Source organism: Saccostrea cucullata, unplaced genomic scaffold, assembly GCF_032062105.1.
Source record: "Saccostrea cucullata isolate Sc308-1 unplaced genomic scaffold, CSIRO_AGI_Scuc_v1 ctg4891, whole genome shotgun sequence".
Lineage (NCBI taxonomy): Eukaryota > Metazoa > Mollusca > Bivalvia > Ostreida > Ostreidae > Saccostrea > Saccostrea cuccullata.
In genome coordinates, this window is record NW_026938626.1 from 58,339 (window position 1) to 71,851 (window position 13,513).

General features: G+C 33.0%; 1 long non-coding RNA gene across 1 annotated transcript; it reads right to left on the reverse strand.

The window, feature by feature from the left end:
• Window positions 1-1,233: 1,233 nt before the first annotated feature.
• LOC134250789 (uncharacterized) lies at window positions 1,234-6,403 on the reverse strand. Its single transcript, XR_009988603.1, has 4 exons — window positions 6,161-6,403; window positions 3,693-3,785; window positions 1,509-1,683; window positions 1,234-1,282 (listed from the first exon to the last, which is right to left on the reverse strand). It is a non-coding gene; the product is annotated as an uncharacterized LOC134250789 (long non-coding RNA).
• Between the last annotated feature and the right edge of the window lie 7,110 nt (window positions 6,404-13,513).

Genomic DNA, 13,513 nt, shown 5'->3' on the forward strand with positions numbered 1-13,513 from the left:
AAATTAAACATCAAAAGTATATCTTTTGAAATTAAAATCAATGTCTTTTGATGCATAACTCAATATCAGTATTGTATGAAAGTCCATATTTAAAACATATATTTCATGAAATACCACTTGAATATATATATTTTTTTCACTTTTGAAACATGAAATTTATGAAATTATAAAATTTTCCCCCAAAACTAAGGAAAAAACTTCAGAGTCGGTTGCAAAAAATAGGATAGGTCAGGTAGCAGGAAACGAGACCTTTTTTTTTTGGCCTTTAAACGCAAGGGTAAAGGATTAATTTTTTTTCTCTTTATAAAACTATTTAACAGAAAACGTTTTATGAGTTTTCAGAACAAAAATTTCATTGTAGGATACTAAATAGCTACCTGGTGAAGACACAAGATAGAAAAGGACAAACATACATATATGTGTACATTTCATACATTAAGCCATAAGTATACCTGCAGAATGCAGATATATTGTAAGTATGAAAAAATGCAAATGTCTTGAGTTTGATTTTCAGTCCTAGCAAAATTTTTTTCCTTATGCATTTGTAACTTTTAAGTATGTTTATTCATTTTTCATTGACAATTCCCTAGTATGCAAACGTATATATGCCTATATCATATTCCTATAGTAGTGTATCAGTCCAGCCCTGATCGTGATACAGACGTTTCGGACTCGGTGAGACAGGTAGAACCTGGTGAGTAGGGCTGTCTCGCCCTCCTGGCTGAGATATGTCTGTATCGGTCCATTGTCAAGGAGCTGTCTCGCCCTTTAATTTCAAATCATTATTTCTGTTTAATTTGTGTGAATCAAAAATAAAATTAAATTAAAGAGTTATCCTTCCTGGCTGAGGATCCAAGTATCTTTACAGATTTTTAATAAGTTTTGTAAAATTAAAAAATTGCTTCAAACATAAAACACTTTTAGATTACAGGATAAACCAGTTTGTTTGAATATATATTGTTTTATTAAGTAAAATTTAAAAATATTTTAAAGGATAAATGAATTGTTTGTCCTATATTTAAGGATATCAGATCAAATTCAGAAGAATAAATGTTTATAAATGTCAAGCGTCCACTGATGCTGGAGAGTCCATGCTGTAGAAAAGACATGAAACAGAAGTGAGAAAATGTCAACATTTTTCAGTCATCTGAATGAAGACTGGAGATTAAGTCTAATTCTACAATTTCTGAGGAAAATGGTGTTGTCTGGATCATCCAATGATCACTCCATGGTGCAGACTACCAGGTAATGATAAATCTTTGGTTTTGTCAATACTTTGTGCCTGAAAAAAATAATGATAAAACATTTTAATTTGTCATATAGATTCAGTGCATAAAAAATATACTTTTAAATTTGTGCAAAGTGAAATTTTACATGCTCATCATATTACATGTAACATGAATTGTTTATTTATTTAAAAAAATATACTTGGTCAATTCTCATTTTCAGGTACCAATCTGTATATACATAGGAAGAGCAAAATCTTTTTCATTCATATAAACACTTACTAGCTGTGATCCAGAAGAATGTCCTGATTGTTTTGTCCAACATAAGATGAATTTCAATCTGACACATTATTCTGAAAAATTGAGTGAACATTCTTCTTCATGCAGGCATGTCTTTGTTACAATATCTTGACTCTGCATGGTCATCATAACTTCAGACTCTTGTAAATTATGTAACCTATAAAAACATCATATTGTTACAGTAAGTAATAAATGTAAAATTAAATATTCTATGCTTCAGTTATTATTACATTTTTTTTATCAATGTTTGTTTATTCTTTTAAATGGTGAGGTTGTGCAGTATTAAAGTACTGAAGTTAATATTTTCTCAAATTTTCTGTAAAATATCACAATTTCTATATTGCAATAGCATTTCGCACGAAAATGTTACAAGAGGCCCATGAGCCACATCGCTTACCTGAATATCTATGACCATGCAGTTCTTTACCAAATTTCCCCTTTGTTATACCTTTTGTGACCCCATCCTACCCCTGGGGTCATAATTTGGACAATTTAAAATCTACACTACTCCACAGTGATTTCGCATAAGGCCAAATAAAAAAATGACGAATAATGACCGCTACAGGATAATGACCGGGGGTTTGATTTTCATAACTATAGGCACCGACCTATGTTGACTAGTATACATGTATATCATGCCCCATCTTAATGCTACCTGCATTGCAGTGATAGGTATATTATGAAGAAACATTTAAAATATCATTTTGTGAAAAAAAAAAAAAAAAAACACCTACCTAACCTAATTTTTTTGATGGTGTAACCAGAACCTCACCTATTTTTTTTATTTGGCCTAAGTTTCAGCTTTGCTTGCCAAGTAATTCCCAAGAAGATTTTTTTATAATAGATTTTTAGCTCACCTCAACGAAGTTGGGGGAGCTTATGTAATACCCTCGGCGTCGGTGTCGGCGTTGGCGTCCCAGGTTAAGTTTTTTGGAGCAGTTTTCTTCATTTAAGTACTTCTATGTCCTATATTGATTAGACATGCATGGAAGATGCTTCTAATGTGTTTCATTGTACCAGTCAAAGTTTCAGAAGCTGCAATTTCAGCAAAGGAATGGCTAGGTTAATGTTTTTGGAGCAGGTTAACATTTTTGGTGCAGTTTTTGGTGCAGGTTTCATTTCCAAGTAACTATAAGCCCTATGTTGACCAAACTTGCATGGTTGATACATCTAAGGATGCATACTACTGGGCTTGCTTCGGATGCTGAATTATTACATTTTTTTATCAACAGGTTAAAGTTTTTGGTGCAGGTTTCATTTCCAAGTAACTATAAGCCCTAGGGTGACCAAACTTGAATGGATGATACATCTAAGGATGCTATACTACCAGGCTTGCTTGGATGAAAATCTGACCTACATTTTGTGGATGAGTGAAAATGTTAGTTTGTGATGAATGTATCATTTCCAATTAACTATGAGCCCTATAATGAGCAAACTTGCATGGACGATACATCTTAGGATGCACACTAATGGACTTACTTTGGATGCTGAATTCGACATACATTTTTTCAGATAATAGACCAGGTAAAAGTTATGGGTGCAGGTCAATTACCAAAAAACTTGAAGGCTTATATAACATTGTATAAACCAAACCAAACTTGCACAAATGTTGCATCAGGAGATGAAAACTCTCAAATTTGCTTCAGATGCTTAATTTTAATTACATTTTCATGAACAACTAGTTTAAATTTTTTATGTAGGTCTATTTCGATGTATTCGAAAAAAATTGCTTAAATATTTTCATTTCTGGAATGTACACTTTTTGTTGGTTAATTGTATGACTTTGCCTTACTTAAAGACAACATTCGTTGAGGTGAGCTCTGTAATCTCTGATTACCTATGTTTCTTTTATATTTCAACATGTTCAATGTAAAACTTTGGTTCCCTATTGTGGCCCCACCCTACCCCAGGGGTCATAATTTGAAAAATGTAGAATCTACACTACCCCAGGATGCTTCTGGAGGTTTCACAGCTTTTCTGGCCCAGTGGTTCTTGAGAAGAAGATTAAAGATGCTGAGGGAAAAATATACACTTGAAAGATTAGAGGGAAAATTGTAACATGTATAGACATCAGGTGCTCAGAGCTTCAAAAATTCATTCCCAATACATGTATTTAAAAGAGACAGGATATTTTGAAGATTTTGAATATTATACTAGTAAACTTACTGCTTTTGGTATGCATATCATCTTTGCTTTAGCCAAAGGTTTCTGGTCTGCTTCTTTCTTTATACTGCAGTGGCTAAATCAAGCTAAATATTGCTGAAAGAAAAGAAAGTGTCATAAAAGTGTATAACAGTACATCAATTTCATCATAAACTAAAGTGTTCCAAGGAACACATGTGTCACTTAGCTTCTTTAAAGATGTACCTAATATTAAATCTAAGAGTGGTCAGCTATTTTTATCCTACTAGAATAAACAGTATGCAACCCTCAACTGAATAATTAAGTTGAAATCATAAGTAATTATTTATTATTTTACATGTGATAATATGCGTTTCAAAGCAATTGTCACATTGCATGATCCACTTTGTGGGATCCAATCCTGATTTATTTTCATAATATTTAAGCACAGGCCTTAAGATCACTTAGAAAAAAATTGAGGTGTAAAATGAAATATTTCTTTTACACACACAATTTCTTTTAGCGATCCAAAGGCCTGTGTATTTAAGATATCAGTTTGTGTGGTTTACTGAATACCATACAGTTTCAAAGAACAGTACATGTATAATGAGCTCATAAACATGTACCCGTATAAATTTAAATTATCCACACCTGTCACTTAAAGTCTTAAGTTAATTTAAATTATCTGGGGTATTCTTTGTAAAGTAGGTCAAAGCTGAAAGGTCAAGTCAACCAAGTTATACAAATACAGTACTAGTAAATAAGGACAACAATATAAAGAAAATTATTTGATGTACTCAGACTGATCGACCCATCATAACATTGTCCCAACCCAAACATTTTTTCAGCACTTTGAATTTTTGATTTTTTTTTTTAAATTTTGTTTCATTTATTAGAAATAGAGGCCATCCATTTTAAAACTGTGGTATAAGATTTCTCTTGGATGCTTTAAGATTCAAAATTTTTTAACGATAAATATTTCATCTGTCGAGTTATCCAGTGTATTGAAAAAATTAATAAATTTCTGAGTCTGTAATTTTTTAATGACACTTTAATATCAATTTGATCAATACAGCTATTAAGCCAAAAAAGATACCTACCTACCCACCTTGAAAAAAGTGTGTCAGAGTACATCAAACATAAATATTTTTATTATGGCCTACGGTTTTTTAAAACAAATACTTAAAGCGGCATTGTGATGCACAAAGGGGAAAATTGACAAATGTAGAATTTTTGCATTACCCTTATTAATTTTGTTCAATTCCTAAAAGTATTGGGTTTCAGAGAATTATGGATTTCAGAACCTAAAAATTCTATTTTTAAGGAGAAAAATAAAAGTAAAAATAATTTTTGTATGCCCCAGACGGAAAATATTGCTCAATACTTCTTCCACCCCATTGTACGTGTGCGCAGAAAAGTTGAATAAGTTTCCATAGTTACCATGGTACCCAGGAATGAATGTAAGTAGACCAAAATTTCACAGGCAATCTTTTAAAACGTTAGAACATAGGTCACATTTCTCACCTTTGCATGCTACAGTTGAATGCTGTTTACAATTTTGAGCTAAAAATAAAAGTGGCGTGACCTTGACAAACACAAAAACAATGAAACGGTAGATACAACCTTTGTTTTTCCGGGACTTATATCGTGCAGTTTTTCCTTGCAGTTTAATTGTCATATCTTAGCTATATACTCATAATTTTCATAAGTCTTTCTCTGTATGCTACAGATATCTTAAAAGAAAAACATGATTATGACTCATTGTGTCCTTTTAAAAGGAAAATCTTCTAGGAATTAAGGAAACAGAAATTTTCATATTAAGTTCACATTTGAGCAGTATAGGACTTTACAGAAAAAACAATGCTGTTGTGCCACTATAAATTGCATTGGTCTTGCCCTAGCTCTCCCAAGTCAGGATTAGGTTGGTAGGTACTAGGTAGATGAGAAAATTATTCTCAGAAAAATTAATTATAATTAAATTTTAATAAATAAATTTATTCTCCAGAATACAAAAAAAATTGCTTCCTAGAGATTTAAAATAAAGTTTTGAGTCATTTTAGCCAGTTGGTTGGAACAGGGCAATCAAACATTTTTTTTAAAGATGTTATTTATTTGCAAAATGCATGAAATGTTATAAATTGAAAATGAAAGTAGAAATGAAATTTAAAAACTTTAGTCAAAATGTTAACCAGCTGTTTTCTTTTTGGTATTATTTCACCTAATTTTTTAAACCATATTCTTGTTCTTTTATAATCATAGAAACACCCCTTTACATTTTTCACACATGAGCTTACATACAGACCGTTAACATTGGTTAAAGAGCACTAACGGTTAACCATGAGCACTAACCAGATGGCTGAAATTGATGTATCGTCACTATCTAATGTCAGCAATATCACGCGTTTTGAAATATATATATTGTTAGCATTTGTAGACACTTCTTTCATGTGTGTATATAAGCTAGTAAAACAACAACAGCTGCAAAAATACCACAGAATAAATAAACAACTTACGTTTTAAACACTAGCGAGCTTGCATCATCATGTCAACATCCATTATCCACAAGTTGTACTTCGTTAGATTCGGACTATTTTCTCGCAGTTTATAATTAAATTTGTTAAATGCTGTTAAAATTTATTTTAATTCAAAGTAAAAGTTATATTATCAATAAAAGCAATTTAAATTAATTCCTTTAATTTTTAACGATTTTTTGGAAATTTACTTTGCAAAGAACGACTACTCCCTTCGAAAACTGGTTCCCGGCCCCGTATTCTAGACGCTAATGGACGAGTTTACCATGTTAAATCCCCGTAGACTTTGAATTTGCCGCCGTGTGTTTACACTGGTTGACCTCGAGGGTTCGGATAAACGGAGGAAGGTTGGAAAAAAAATGATCTATCGATCGGAAGCGGGTTGAAGGCCAAGGTATTTATATATTTTGAGATATTATGCGAAAAGTGCTTACAGTAACTTGGTGGGACAGAGTATAGGGAATGAATGAAAAAAGAAGAACCCCCCCCCCCCCCCCAAAAAAAATTAAACTTGGTACCAATGCAGACCCCCTACCCCTTCCCAGTTTTGATTAAAAAAAAAGGAATATTAGAGTAGCATATCGCAACTTTCCTCAAGTTTTGAGTTTTTGGTCAAAGTTTTAATTACTATTAGTAAGGATACAATAGGATCTTCCAAGATGTACGCTCTACAGTGGCACTGTGTAACATTGATCACGTGACATGGGTCATAAGGTCAGATTGAAATTGCCTTTTGTCAATATCGGTCACTACTGCCTTTGCTTCTGCGATTGCATCTACTCAGCGCTTTCACTGCATTCTTCAAGACATCTTGCACAGAAGAAGATTTCTTCTGGATGAGGTTAGTTTATCGAAGTTGTTATATTCGTCGATTTATCACTCTATGTATATGGCGTTACTGTGCAAAAAATTTCGTGGTGAATACTCGAACATTTTTGACGCCATTTTTGTCCTAAAGCAAAACAGAGAGATTTAGGCCGGTGGCGGTGCATTTGAAATATTTGTTTGCATGTGTTTACGTGTATATTAGGTACCATTTGTCAAATTTTATTAAGTTTTAGCTGAAACTACTGAGATGTAAAAGTAAATATTGACTTCAATGTATATGGCTATATTGATAAAAATTAAGGACTTCCGGTGGTGAGTGTGCATGGACATTGAGATATTCATGCTCACAATTTTATATATTTATTGACTCAGTTCGAGGGCAACATGCATTTTGTCGGACCCAAAACTCAATTAAACTGCTTGCCCGAGGCTGTTAGGCGAAGAGCAGACGGTTTTGTTCCAGGGTCGACAAAAACCCATTTTGCCTGAGAACACAGCCAATAAATAATTTTTTAATGTTATACCTTTTATTTCAATATTTTTGACATATATGCATCTTGTACTGTCTTCTGTGATGTAAACCCTTGGGGTCTGTCACTTTTAAACATTGATGATTGAATGCTAATGAGATTAAGCTCCTCCCATTGTGTGACATCTCATTGACAGGTCCAACATCTCATTGACAGGTCCAACATCTCATTGACAGGTCCAACATCTCATTGACAGGTCCAACATCTCACTCAGTCAACATCAATTTTTATAATGCCCACTTTAAAGGTCATAATAACCAAAAAATGTTCATATTGATTTGAAAATATTTTTCAGTATGAACTTATATGGGGGTCAGAGGTCATAGTGTGACCAAATTACACGAGATGACATCTTGTTTACTTTATTTCTGTCTGGGTTGGGAACTTTGTAGTCAAAAGCGATGAAAGTGTCAAGATTAGTTTCTTTTACTACGGTAAGGCCATACAAAATGAATCTTTAGATTCTCATCCTCGCCCGCCCCTCTCAAAATGTCCCGCCCCAATGTTTTTTATTTTGATTTTTTGGGTATTTTCATGTATTTTTATTCAGTAAGAATTTGGGTCAAAGTTTAAGAGTTATCTCCCGTCTGTATTAAAAGTCGCGTGTCGCTATTTATAGCAAAAACGCCATGTGAAGAATGGAGAAAAATCGGCAAAAGCAGTTTTAATGTGTAAGGAAAAGATAATTTGTCAGTATAGAGAAGGCAGAGAAGAAAAAATAGCGTAAACACATATAGATACCATCACTGGCAGGAGCAAGTATGTAGAGAGATTGTAACTAAGTAAAAATAGACGAAGAAAATGACACCTGGTCAAGTTATATATAACGATCTCCAGCTGTGTGACTTAGCTTTGAAATAAAAAAAAAATCTACAACATCATAGACAGACTTAAGAGAAGGCCTAGATTTTTCAGTAGAATAATTATTAGAACATTTATATAGATTTTTTCAAAATAAGAAGTCACGCATACACAATTTATTGGTATCCCCACCTCATTTTGTTCAGGATGTGCCGTATAATGTGTACTTGATAATTTGTTAATTAACAATAAATAATTTTAACTTTTAAAGCAAAAATTTTCTTTAAATATTTCAAAGAATGTGAAAAGAATTAATCTATTCATATTTGCATTAAGGTAATGAAAAAAATGTGTACGGGGCGTCCATTGTTTTGTTGATACTTAGGCCTATATATAAATTCCCTTACCAAAGTAAAATTATTGCTGCTATATTGCGGCAACACATTTTTGTCACCAGAAACAAGCTTTTTGGGTTAGTGAAATATCACCGCTAGCGGCAACAACTTCTGGTGACATTCTGGCAATACTGCCAGAAAAAATGAAATATCACTGCTAGCTGCAACAACTTCCGGTGACATTCTGGCAATACTGCCAGAAAAAAACTTTCTGGCAACATCTAGGATTACCCATGAGCCATTTGTTGAGCATGCTCAGTCATTTACTTCCTCTTTTTAAATAAAGTGGAGGGAATTCAAAGGCAAGCATGTTTTGCTTCATTACTGACTTGTATCAAGTTAATAATTGGAGTTGTTAATTGTGTACAGTGGGATTAGTCAAGATGAGTAGTAAGACTGATATAGTGTGGAATGACTAGAAAAAAGAATTTAAGCAGAATTATAGGAATGTGTACTCTGTTTCCATATCTTCAGACTTGGTGAGTCAAAACCAATATTCTTTTTGAGATGAATGATTCAATGGAGATAAAATTGGAAAAATTATATGTGTTTCAATTAGTGCTTGTGATGCATGCATACTAGACTTGTATGTCTTATATATCCTAGAGTAGCAGGAAAAGATGAATTAAAGCATGTTATTTGAAAACTAATGCAGAGTTGCTGGACATTTTCACAGTGGCATATTAATATTGTTTCTATAAACATTTTTTATGCACCCGTCTCGTATAGATCGGGGGTACATATTGTTTTTGTCCTGTCTGTTTGTTTGTAAACGATGAAAAAAATGTTTCTTTTAACATCAAACCTTCACCGTTACTTTTGAACCAATGAGAGATAAAGATTTCATATTTGGTATGTCTACTCCACTAATTAAGTTCTTTCAAATGACAACAAGGTCAATGACCTTGTGACCTTGACTGTGACCTATATGCTAAAAATAGCTTTTTCGAATATTCATCATAACTCAAAAGTAATGAAAGATAGAGACTTTATATTTAGTATGCATAATTTACTAATTAAGCTTTTTCAAAAGACACCTGAAGGTCAATGACCTTGAGACCTTGGCTGTGACCCATATCCTTAAAATAGATTTTTTGAATCTTGGACATAAATCTTGAGCCATAAAAGATAGAAAACTTATGTATTATGTATGCACCCTTCATTAATTAAGCTCTTTCAAATAACACCAAGGTCAATGACCTTGGGACCTTGACTGTGACCATATACTTAAAATAGATTTTTTGAAACTTCAACATAACTTTTGAGTCATAAAAGATGGAGAATTCATATTTGGTATGCACCCTTCACTAATTAAACTCTTTCAAGTAACACCAAGGTCAATGACAATTTGACCTTTACTGTGACCCATATGCTAAAAATAGCCATTTTGATCCTCTGCCATAAATTTTGAACTATAAGAGATAGAGACTTCATATTTAGTATGCATACTCCACTAATTAAGTTCTTTCAAATGACACCAAGATCAATGACCTTGTGACCTTGACTGTGACCCATATTCTATAAATAGCTTTTTCAAACTTTATTGCCACCAGGCGCACAGCGTTTCACAAACATATCTTGATTTTCATTATGATGATCAACATAATTTTCTATCTGTTCAAAGAATAGCAGAAGTAGCTATTTCTTATTAACCCTGTGGCTTGCTATTGTTTGTTATATTCCTCAGCACAGTTTAGGGATGTGCAATATTACCGGTATATCGGTATATTGCGGTATTATCCACCACGATAATATATCGCGATATGAAAATCAGATACCGGTATTTCACCATATTTATAAGAAATATCTAAAAACTTCCTTTATTGCAGAAACTGTTAAAATAAAACTGGAAACTTCTAAGTCTTTTTGTTTCTCGTTGAAAGAATTCTTCGTCAGTTTCGTTCGGGAGAGAGAAAGAGAGAGGAGAGAGAGGGGGTGGAAGCTTTTAATTCACTGTTGCAGTTTTGAATATCTTACTTTGAAATAAAATTACTAATTAATAAGACTTTAAAATAAAATATATAAGAAAGAAAATATATAAAACATTTTTACAGGGTGTATACCATATGCATTGCGGTTCTCAAAATCTCACATTGAATCTACACGATCGACATCGCGGTGAAATGTCAAGTTCAATATACATGTACATATTACAAGTAAATGGTCATCCATGTTTCCACTTGTAGCAGTGTTGTTTTAATTATTTTTAATAACTTTCATGCCATTTTAAACACCTTATGCTATAGCAGGAGCAGGTATATATTAAAACAGGCCATTTCCTCATTGTACGTCTTGATGTGAAATTAGGTCGGGTTAGACTAAATTACCAAAACGCACGAAAACAGGTCAAAATTTCTTTCTGATTTTTTAAATTTTATTTTGTAACCACAATAAAATTATTTTCATATAGGCCTAATATGTATATTGTTTTAATCTTTAATAACATTTTATGCTACTTCATTAACCCCCCCCCAAAAAAAAAAAAAAGAATTCAATGAAAAAAGATTATATATTCTGTAAAAATTTTTATTTCAATGTGAAAATTCTCCAAGAGAGTTCATGTTGTTTTACTATTTTACCTGGAATTTGATTAAAAGTAAAGTGTTAATTTGGTGTGCAATCAATGTCTTATCCCTCCTCCCCCTTTTAAACTTAAAGATAAATTCAAATAGTCTTTGAACTTGACAGCATTTCAAATATTCTGCTCAAATTTATTAATGATAATAAATCTACAATATATTGCAATATATTGCAATATTCAAAGTAAAATATTGCAATATATCGCAATGTGGATTTCCTTCGCAATACCCAACTCTAGCACAGTTTGTTAATTATTAGATTGATAGATCATTATTTCTATTAAATACCAATTTATATCTAACTTACATACGAAGGATATTGCCGCAATATTGCGGCAATAATGCCGGAAGATGTTGCCAGAAGATCAATATTTTGGTCATGATTTGCAGCAATATTGCCGCAACCCCTTTCTGGCAATATTGCCGCAAAACTAATTAACATACGAAAAACGGTATAGCCGCAATATTGCGGCAATAATGCCGGAAGATGTTGCCAGAAGATCAATATTTTATTCATGATTTGCAGCAATATTGCCGCAAAACTAATTTACATACGAAAAACGATATAGCCGCAATATTGCGGCAATGTATTGCCAGAATGTTGCTGCAATATTGCGGCAATAAAGCCAGAAGATGTTGCCAGAAGGTCAATATTTTGGTAAGGGTTAACAATAATAAAAATTAAAAAATAAAATCCGCCCACCCGCCCCAATTTTTTTGCAAATTATGATGAGAATCTAAAGATTAATTTTACCTGGCCTAATCAAACTCTTAAGGTCGGCGAAGTCAAAGTATGAAAGCCAATATAGCACCAACTACATGTATTCAAAAGTTATGGCCAAAGTTAAGTTCAGAAAGTTTTGGTAAAAGTGGGTCAAACTCCAAGGTCAAGTTCTAGAGGTCAAATTTGCTGACTTTTTTCAAAGATTATACTGCTGTGAAATATGAAAACCATAGACCCATCCACTCAAAAGTTATATAGCCAAGGTTTAACAGTTTTGGGGGACAAACAGACAATATCTTCAGGTAGAGTTGATTCTGATATCTTCAAATCATGATCCCCAGGGTCTTGTGTATTGGTGTGTTCAAAATTAAGCCTAATCACCACTAGGTATTGAATTGTTGGCATATTTTTTGAATTAGCGCAACACACTTCTGTGCTGTATGTTGTATTTATATGATTTCTTAGGGTTTCCTGAATTAGCGCATCAATGTCAATGCGCCAAAGTGGCTAAAATATGATGCCAGGGCGCTTCTTTTAATACAGTTTGTACAGTATACATGTATATAAACATTTATGCTTTGATTGTGAAAAATATGAATGAGATTGGGATTTGTAATCTTAGTAACCTTAACCTCAACCAGAAAAAAATCCTGCATCTTGTAGTGACTTATTTTAAAAATCAAAGAAAATAACCGTGTTGTGTTTATTTGTATACTGATTCTTGTTGTTATTTAGATGGAGCTTCGACGGTCTTCGAGGATTCGGCGTCGCCCTGCCTGGCACGCCGACTACGTGATGGACTTCCCGGTAAGTATTATAACACACAATCTCCATTTCTTAGTTGATAAGGCTATATATACAAATCCAATATTTCTTGTCCAAATTTTTATCCTCTGCCATTAAATGATTCCATTATTCTGTCCTCATTGACTTTCCATTCATTTTCTGAGGCAGCAACATTTATACACATATTCATCTCTAATTTGATATATAGATATGTCATAGGAATATGTATCAGGGCTCAAGTTTGAATTTGGTCATCATCCAATGATTTTTGCCAGAGTTATTCCTCTTGAAATAAAAAAAAAATATAAGAGATTTCAGTTTCCACTCTTTAAGGACTTAGTTTTGAAGGATACATGTATAAGATGGTATTTTACTAGAATATTCAGGTCAAGTTCAAATGATTTTTGGCCAAGTTATCTTTCTCGAACTTAAAATAATGAGAAATTTTCAGTTTCCACTGTGACTCTCAGATCGATTTTGTACTAAGGGATGTATTTTGCATGTGCAGGCAAGAATGAGGTGCAATTTTTTGGCGGTTTGCACCGCCATAAATATGGCCGGGGCAAATAGACTGCTTGTCATGTCCGTCTTCCGTCCTTTTGTCTGTCCTTCTGTCACGCTTTGTTTTTATAGCTCTGTTCAAAGATAAGTTTCAAACAAACTATCCAAGATGTTTTCATCAAACTTCATAT